The sequence below is a fragment of the Hemiscyllium ocellatum genome, chromosome 5 (assembly GCF_020745735.1).
Source record: "Hemiscyllium ocellatum isolate sHemOce1 chromosome 5, sHemOce1.pat.X.cur, whole genome shotgun sequence".
NCBI classification, from domain to species: Eukaryota; Metazoa; Chordata; class Chondrichthyes; order Orectolobiformes; family Hemiscylliidae; genus Hemiscyllium; species Hemiscyllium ocellatum.
In genome coordinates, this window is record NC_083405.1 from 142,337,934 (window position 1) to 142,346,957 (window position 9,024).

The 9,024-nt window shown below is 49.7% G+C and overlaps 1 non-coding gene across 1 annotated transcript; it reads right to left on the reverse strand.

Annotated features, from left to right (window-relative positions):
• Positions 1-6,914: 6,914 nt before the first annotated feature.
• LOC132816275 (U2 spliceosomal RNA) lies at positions 6,915-7,105 on the reverse strand. The gene has a single exon (XR_009644768.1). It is a non-coding gene; the product is annotated as a U2 spliceosomal RNA (small nuclear RNA).
• Positions 7,106-9,024: the final 1,919 nt, after the last annotated feature.

A 9,024-nucleotide genomic window follows, 5' to 3' on the forward strand; every position in this document is an offset into this window, starting at 1 on the left:
AACTACAATACCGCGGACTGCCTCAAGTCCCATTTGTCCTCCATGTTTTCAATCAGCTTGATTCTGTTCAAAGACTTGTAGATCACTGCTGACAGTTTCCCTGTCGCCGTAGTCCTCCCAGGATTTCTAACTAGAGCAGCAGATCCGTTTACAGCAGTTGCTTTTTTTCCCCTGTCAGTGAAGCACTGCCTCATGGTCATGTAGAGATTGTCAGTATCTCACCAATCAGGTGGGTCAGGGCTAAGCTGACGTGACTTGAGGAGGTGGTAACCAACTGCAGAACTGCACGCATTGAATGAGACATTCAGCCTGTCATGTCTGCATCAGCTCTCTGCACGAGCAACTTCCCCAGTCCCACTCGCCCTCTCTTCAGATAAGTATCCGACCCTCCGACCAAAGTCACCATTGAATCTGCCTCCAGCACCCTCTCTCTCAGGCAGTGCACTGCATATTCTAACCACTCGCTGAAGATGCTTGGGCCTAGGACACTAGCTCGATGAAATGTGACAGGCAGAGAAGAGAGCAGTAGATTCAGCCGAGCCCTCCATGTCTTTGATGTGTGTGCGTGTGTGTGTGTGGATGTGCCTGCAGTTAGAACATAGAACAGTACAGCACAGTACAGGCCCTTCGGCCCACCATGTTGTAGGGGGAGGGGAAGGGGAACATTACACAAACGGTCGCGGGATTCTTGCGGTATACTTAAGGCTAAGATTTTAACGAATATAGAGGTTTTTGTTTAAGAAATAGTTTTAAACTAAGAAATAACTTTGAAGTGTTGTGGCTGACCACAAAAGAAGCAGTAGGGGCATCTCACAATAAGCTTATAGTATGATAAGGGGAACTGGCTAAAATAACAGACAGGCTGTAACAGACAAGGACAAGGACAGCAGGGTAGTCAGATCAGGAAAATTAGAGAAAAACAAGTCAGGTAAATCGGCTTATGATAGGATGGGAAAAGGGAGGCGTGATTCCGCAACTTGCAAACTGAATAAGAATGCTTACATGCTTTGTTTTGGCGCGCTTTTGCTAGCCTGATTGCTTGAGCGAAACGCCCGTTCTTGCAAGGCCGTAAAGAATAAAATGCTCTTGTTTCCAAGACTTTGCCTCAGGCTGTTACCAATGTGAAAAGTCCCTGCCTCCCCACAAGGCAAATGATTGGAGCAGGTTCGAATTCTGACCGAAAAATCTCACTGCCAGGAAATCTCGGCTCACCTTTACAAACAGAAACTCTTACAGACTAACCCATCTTGTCTTGGAAAATGTGAACTCCCATCCCCCAACCCACCTCGTGCAAATGAACAGCACGACCAGGGATGTGAAGATCAATTTACAGCAAATCAGCCTTTATTGGTTCGGCTCCCGCTCCAAACATTCCAATTCAGTCTGCTTCCTTAGAATTGCAAATCAAGATTCAAGAGTGCTAATTGCAGCGCTAACAGCAAGCTAATGGTTTGATAGCAGCCGTGCAATCAAAAAGCAAGGTCTAAAATGCAAAATAAAGCAAAACACCCAGTAAGCAAAACCTCAGCTTCTGTGGAGAGAAAGCAGAATTAACGCTTCGAGTCCAGTGACCCTTCTCCCGAAGGTTGCAGCGAGTTCTGTTTTCGTCTAGACATTACAACCTGCAGCACCACGCGTGGAGTCAGTGATCAACTGCACCTTCACTCTATCGGTAACCACTGAGCACCTACATCGATGCATGCATCAGGACGAGACGGAACCTGAACCAAACGGACGGAGGCTCCGAAGCTCTCTCCCACCCTCTCACCTTCAATGCCCACTTGGATCCATCCGGCTGCTCCGCATCAGGAAGCATCAGTAGCGCGGCCTCAATCAACAGATGGGAATCAGAAAGCTTCCCCACACAGTCACACAGTACAGAAGAGGCCTTCTGGCCCTCCGAGTCCGCACTGACAAAGCTACTCTAAGTCTGCTCTAGTCCCACTTTCCAGCACTTGGTCCGTAGCCAGGAAAAGTTATGACATTTCCAGTGCTCATCCAAGTAGTTTTTCAAGGTTTTGAGGTTCCCCGCCTCGCTACCCTCCCAAGCAGTGCATTCCAGACCGCCGCCACCCTCTGGGAAACAACTGCTTTCTCAACCCCGATTCTCCTGCCCTCTCCCCACGACCCTTGATCCCCTTATAATCAAGAGCCTCTCTATCTCTGTGAAGCGCTTCTGTGAAGCACTACTATTATAGGACAAGCCAAACAGAGAACAGCCAGGGAATTCCTAGAGGCATGGCACTCATCCACAGATTCATTCAATAATGAATCCACATCGACCTGGACCCAATATACCGGCCACTGCAGCGGACACTGTGTGGGCGGCACGGTTGCACCGTGGTTAGCACTGCTGCCTCACAACGCCAGAGACCCGGGTTCAATTCCCAACTCAGGCGACAGACTGTGTGGAGTTTGCACATTCTCCCCGTGTCTGCGTGGGTTTCCTCCGGGTACTCCGGTTTCCTCCCACAGTCCAAAGATGTGCGGGTCAGGTGAATTGGCCATGCTAAATTGCCCGTGGTGTTGCGCTTCGGCGGGTCGGTGTGGACTTGTTGGGCCGAAGGGCCTGTTTCCACATTGTAAGTAAGCTAATCTAATCAAACAACTGGAACTGATAACCGGAAGCGGCAGGTACAAATCACTACAAACGCCGGAGGAAACATCACAGAAGCGCTTCACAGGAGGCTCCCAAGCACTGACGATGTCACCTAGCTCGGCACAAACACAAATTCCCAGCTCGGCGAACAGAACCACAACAACGAGCACCCGAGCTACAAATCTTCTCCCAAACTTTGAACCTCTCCATCTCTGTCTTAAATGCAACCTCATCTCGGCCTGAAGGGGCGACCCTTCACCCTGAGGCTGTACTTCCAGGTCCTCGTCTCGCCTACTAGTGGGACCATCTTCTTCACAACCACTCTGACCAGGCCCCCCAGTAGCTTGTAAGCTTCGGTCAGATCCCGCCTTACCTTTCGAAACACCATCGGGCACAGACCCAGAGACCTCATGTGACAAACCCAGGGGAAACCTTCTCTAGACTCCGTCCCAACACCAGCGCATCCCTTCCTTCGGTACACGGCACAAAACTGCTCCCAATATTCCACCTGTGGTCAGACCAGAGCCTGACGCGGCCTCGGCAGCACGTCCCCGCTCCTGTTTCCTCGCCCGCTTGAAATGAATGCCGACACCGCATTTGCCTTCCGAACCATCGGATGGACCTGCATGTTAATCTTGAAACAACCTGGAACTAGGACTCCCAAGACCCTCTGCGCTGCAGATTTGCAAAGCCTTTCCCTCGTTCAGAAAATCGTCTACCCGATTGTTCTTGCTACCAAAGTGCAATTACGCACACTTGGTCACTTCTTTTCCCCACTCGCCCAACGTGTCCACGCTCTTCTGCAGCCTGCCCATTTCCTCAAAACTACCTGTCCCTCTAGCTATCTTTGTGCCATCTGCAAACTCAGCAAAAGTGCCCTCCGTGGCCCCCATTATCGTGGACACCCCAATAAGGTCCCTGTCACAGCCCCGTCTACAAGGTATTTGCGGAAATTCACCACAGTTGTACACGTGGCCGGAGACTTTGGCACCGTCGGATCGATGACACAGGGCCCAGCGAGCCTGTGCCGATTCCTACTCCTTGTTTGGGCGTGCTACCTGTTGCCCAGACGCGGTTTCAGTCCCGCCGTTCCGCCTCCCGTTCACATGTCCAACAAGGTGAGCCTGAAACGTTCCTAACGTGCCTGCTTCCAGCGCTTCGACTGGCAACGCGTTCCAGACACCCACCATCCCCTATGTGAAAACCTTTCTCCGCACTTCTCCCTTCTCACTTTCCCCCTCTCACCGTGAACCTGTACCCACTGACTCGCCACCCTTCCGATGCCTCTCAGTATGCTGTCGACCCCTATCGGGTCGCCCCTCAGCTTCCGCCTTTGCAGTGACAACAATCCCAAGTTTATTCAACCTCTCCTCACAACAGAAGCACTCCAGGGCAGGCAAGGTCCTGGTAAACCTTCTCTGCACCCTCTCCAAAGCATCCACGTCCTTCTGGCAGTGAGTGTGCCGAACAGCACTGCGCGCGGTATCCCGATTGTAGCCTAACTGGAGTTTTGTACAGCTGTTTATACAGATCATTTATTTACACGTCACAAACAACAAAGGTCCTAGCACTGTGCCCTGCGGGATACCACTAGTTACTGATCCCCTTTCCGAAAAATGCGCTTCCACCGCTACTCTCTGTCTTCTGTGACCGAGCTGGCTTTGTATCCAGCTAGCCGGCTCACCTCAGATCCCGCGAGACTCTACCTTTTGTAGCAGCCTGCCGCAAGATGTGAAGCGATCCAGAAGAGATTACTGACGCAAAGGTGACTACACTTAAATGAAAGTGCTGGGAATGGCAACCGTGATGGAACTCGCAGCCAAGGAAGGTCAACACCTCACAAAATGGTGGCTGAGAGTTCACAAAATGGTGGCCCAGGGACAAGCACCAACGCAGACACAAAACTGCCACTGCTGTGGAAACACATGTCAGGCAGCAGCAAATTGCTGGTAGAAAGAAGCTGTGTGCAGAAACTGCAGCATTAAAAAAGAATATACTAAGTGGGTGCGCTCGGGGGTGAAAGTACCAATAACCTGCAGCGAAAGTACAGGAAGAAATCCTAAATGGTACAAAAAGGGCAAGAAGACAAAAGCCCTGACGCACAAACCAATGAGGTGTTGTGGTTACAGATACTGGCGATACCTGCCGACGCCCCGGTCGCTCCCTTACTGAACGGCAAACCGGTAAGAATGGAGGTGGACACCGGTTTCGTTGATACGGCTGAGTCACGTTGCGCTGCAACCTTCAGAAACTGCGCGAGGAACACACACAGGTGAAGTGGTGCTTTCACAGTGGGTACGTTCAGTTATACGGTGAGTCTGAAGACACAGCCTGCGCGTCATCAAAGGAAATCTTACAGCTTTATGGGCAAGAATGTAGTTGGACAGAATCAAACTCAACTGAGTGTCAAAATTCTGAGTGACCGATCAAGAATTCTAAAGAAGCACGCTATTGTTTTCAATGGGGTGGACAGGCAGGATGCCTGGAGCCTTTGATAAGCTGTTGGAGAAAATGCAGAGGCATGGAATTGAGGGTGATTTAGCAGTTTGGCTTAGAAACTGGCTTTCTGAAAGGAGGCAGCGAGTGGTGGTTGATGGAAAATATTCAGCCTGGAGTCCGGTTACTAGTGGTGTGCCACAAGGGTCTGTTTTGGGACCACTGCTGTTTGTCATTTTTATAAATGACTTAGACGCAGGCATAACATAGGTGGATGGATTAGTAAATTTGCAGACGACGCTAAAGTCGGTGGAGTAGTGGTCAGTGTGGAAGAATGTTACAGGTTGCAGGGGGACTTGGACAAACTGCAGAATCGGGCTGAGAGGTGGCAAATGGAGTTCAATGCAGCTAAATGTGAGGTGATGCACTTTGGGAAGAATAACTGGAAGGCAGAGTACTGGGTCGATGGAAAGATTATTGATAGTGTGGATGTGCAGAGGGATCTTGGAGTCCCATGTACATAGATCCCTGAAAGTTGCCACCCCCAGGTGGATAGTGCTGTTAAGAAGGCTGTTGGGTTTCATTCGTAGAGGGATTGAGTTCCGGAGCCGCAATATCATGCTGCAACAGTTCACCTGCTGGTGTGTGCTAGGCGGTTTCCTTTCCCTTTGCTCAACGACCTATTTGCTGAACTAGCCGGAGGTCAGCTTTTCAGTAAAATTGAGCCCGGTAAACCCTACCTCCAGATGAGTGTAGATCCTGAGTTGAAATGAATGAGACACAATCTTATTGAAACATATTGGATTCTTACGTGGCTCGACAGGGTAAATGCTGAGAGGACATTTTCCCTCATGGGAGTGTCTAGAACTGAACAGAATAAAGAGGCACCAATTTAAGAGTGAGATCAGGAGAAACGTCTTCTCTCAGAGGGTTGTGAGTCTTTGGAATTTGTTGTCACAGACAGCTGGCCCACGCTGCTTGTGTGAGACTGACTTAGAATGCTGCCAGTTCTGGCTGAGGCAGCAAAGTAGTGCAAAAGAAGGCAAGGGGGTGTTGTGCCAGTCCCTGCGTACACAGCCCAGGTGCCGGATAATCTGCAGTGCTCCTACCTGCCTTATTATCTTTCCAGGCCAGTTCCGGTCAGCAAACATTGGTTTGTTTGTTCTACGTTTTCTCACGTGCTGTTGTCGAGTTAGTGCTGTCTCTTTGCTTTTCCCAGTGAGAATTGACTCTCTGAGTAACCTGCCTCTGACTCAGTCAGTCGTGATAGCACACACGATTCTGTCGCGGCTCAGTGAATCGGAAAGTGGCTGAAACTCACAGTCCTTTGCCTCGTTTTTCCGGTCAGTCACATACGTACCTATCGATTCCGCCTGCCCTTGCACTCTGATGAAAAGCATGTGCCTTAAATACGTCCCGATTATTTTTGTCCTAGCTCACAGTGTTCTCGAAATCTCTCTTTCAAGTCATCAAAATCAAAACGACTGAACCCCTAGATAGCTTCATCCCCAGCAGCATGCAGCAACGTAGCACAGTTGACCTTCTCTTGTTTTTCTGAAATGTCGCTCGCGAGTAGGAAAAGCTGGTGGGCAGCTACGGTTGCTGCAACTCCCAAATTCTGACACCATGTGGTGTGATCGGGGTCCGGCGTTGGCGGGACGGTGCAGCACGCAGCAGGGGTGAGGGGATGACATTGAGAGCAAGTGTCAAGGTGCGCAAGAGACAGAGACGGCGAGAGAAGGATAGGGAGCGGGAGCTGAACAGCTACCTTAGAACAGACGAGTTTGAATCGACTCACGCCCGGCTGGATGCGAGGTGTGAGAAATGAAGCACCGAAAGCCTGTGCTATAAACATGAAGCTGTTTTTAGATTTATAGATGAGGGGTGCACCGTTCCCGGAGGTACTGCAATACCAGGTCGATGCGTGGAGTGGACGGAGCAAGCCCCTATTCCATCTCCCTGCTCCAAAAATCAATTTAATATATGGTCCCCAGATAAGGGACGTATCAGATATTAAACTGATAAGAACAGATACTACACTTGATCTTAGCCAAAAGGCCGAGAAGCGATAACTACAATACCGCGGACTGCCTCAAGTCCCATTTGTCCTCCATGTTTTCAATCAGCTTGATTCTGTTCAAAGACTTGTAGATCACTGCTGACAGTTTCCCTGTCGCCGTAGTCCTCCCAGGATTTCTAACTAGAGCAGCAGATCCGTTTACAGCAGTTGCTTTTTTTCCCCTGTCAGTGAAGCACTGCCTCATGGTCATGTAGAGATTGTCAGTATCTCACCAATCAGGTGGGTCAGGGCTAAGCTGACGTGACTTGAGGAGGTGGTAACCAACTGCAGAACTGCACGCATTGAATGAGACATTCAGCCTGTCATGTCTGCATCAGCTCTCTGCACGAGCAACTTCCCCAGTCCCACTCGCCCTCTCTTCAGATAAGTATCCGACCCTCCGACCAAAGTCACCATTGAATCTGCCTCCAGCACCCTCTCTCTCAGGCAGTGCACTGCATATTCTAACCACTCGCTGAAGATGCTTGGGCCTAGGACACTAGCTCGATGAAATGTGACAGGCAGAGAAGAGAGCAGTAGATTCAGCCGAGCCCTCCATGTCTTTGATGTGTGTGCGTGTGTGTGTGTGGATGTGCCTGCAGTTAGAACATAGAACAGTACAGCACAGTACAGGCCCTTCGGCCCACCATGTTGTAGGGGGAGGGGAAGGGGAACATTACACAAACGGTCGCGGGATTCTTGCGGTATACTTAAGGCTAAGATTTTAACGAATATAGAGGTTTTTGTTTAAGAAATAGTTTTAAACTAAGAAATAACTTTGAAGTGTTGTGGCTGACCACAAAAGAAGCAGTAGGGGCATCTCACAATAAGCTTATAGTATGATAAGGGGAACTGGCTAAAATAACAGACAGGCTGTAACAGACAAGGACAAGGACAGCAGGGTAGTCAGATCAGGAAAATTAGAGAAAAACAAGTCAGGTAAATCGGCTTATGATAGGATGGGAAAAGGGAGGCGTGATTCCGCAACTTGCAAACTGAATAAGAATGCTTACATGCTTTGTTTTGGCGCGCTTTTGCTAGCCTGATTGCTTGAGCGAAACGCCCGTTCTTGCAAGGCCGTAAAGAATAAAATGCTCTTGTTTCCAAGACTTTGCCTCAGGCTGTTACCAATGTGAAAAGTCCCTGCCTCCCCACAAGGCAAATGATTGGAGCAGGTTCGAATTCTGACCGAAAAATCTCACTGCCAGGAAATCTCGGCTCACCTTTACAAACAGAAACTCTTACAGACTAACCCATCTTGTCTTGGAAAATGTGAACTCCCATCCCCCAACCCACCTCGTGCAAATGAACAGCACGACCAGGGATGTGAAGATCAATTTACAGCAAATCAGCCTTTATTGGTTCGGCTCCCGCTCCAAACATTCCAATTCAGTCTGCTTCCTTAGAATTGCAAATCAAGATTCAAGAGTGCTAATTGCAGCGCTAACAGCAAGCTAATGGTTTGATAGCAGCCGTGCAATCAAAAAGCAAGGTCTAAAATGCAAAATAAAGCAAAACACCCAGTAAGCAAAACCTCAGCTTCTGTGGAGAGAAAGCAGAATTAACGCTTCGAGTCCAGTGACCCTTCTCCCGAAGGTTGCAGCGAGTTCTGTTTTCGTCTAGACATTACAACCTGCAGCACCACGCGTGGAGTCAGTGATCAACTGCACCTTCACTCTATCGGTAACCACTGAGCACCTACATCGATGCATGCATCAGGACGAGACGGAACCTGAACCAAACGGACGGAGGCTCCGAAGCTCTCTCCCACCCTCTCACCTTCAATGCCCACTTGGATCCATCCGGCTGCTCCGCATCAGGAAGCATCAGTAGCGCGGCCTCAATCAACAGATGGGAATCAGAAAGCTTCCCCACACAGTCACACAGTACAGAAGAGGCCTTCTGGCCCTCCGAGTCCGCACTGACAAAG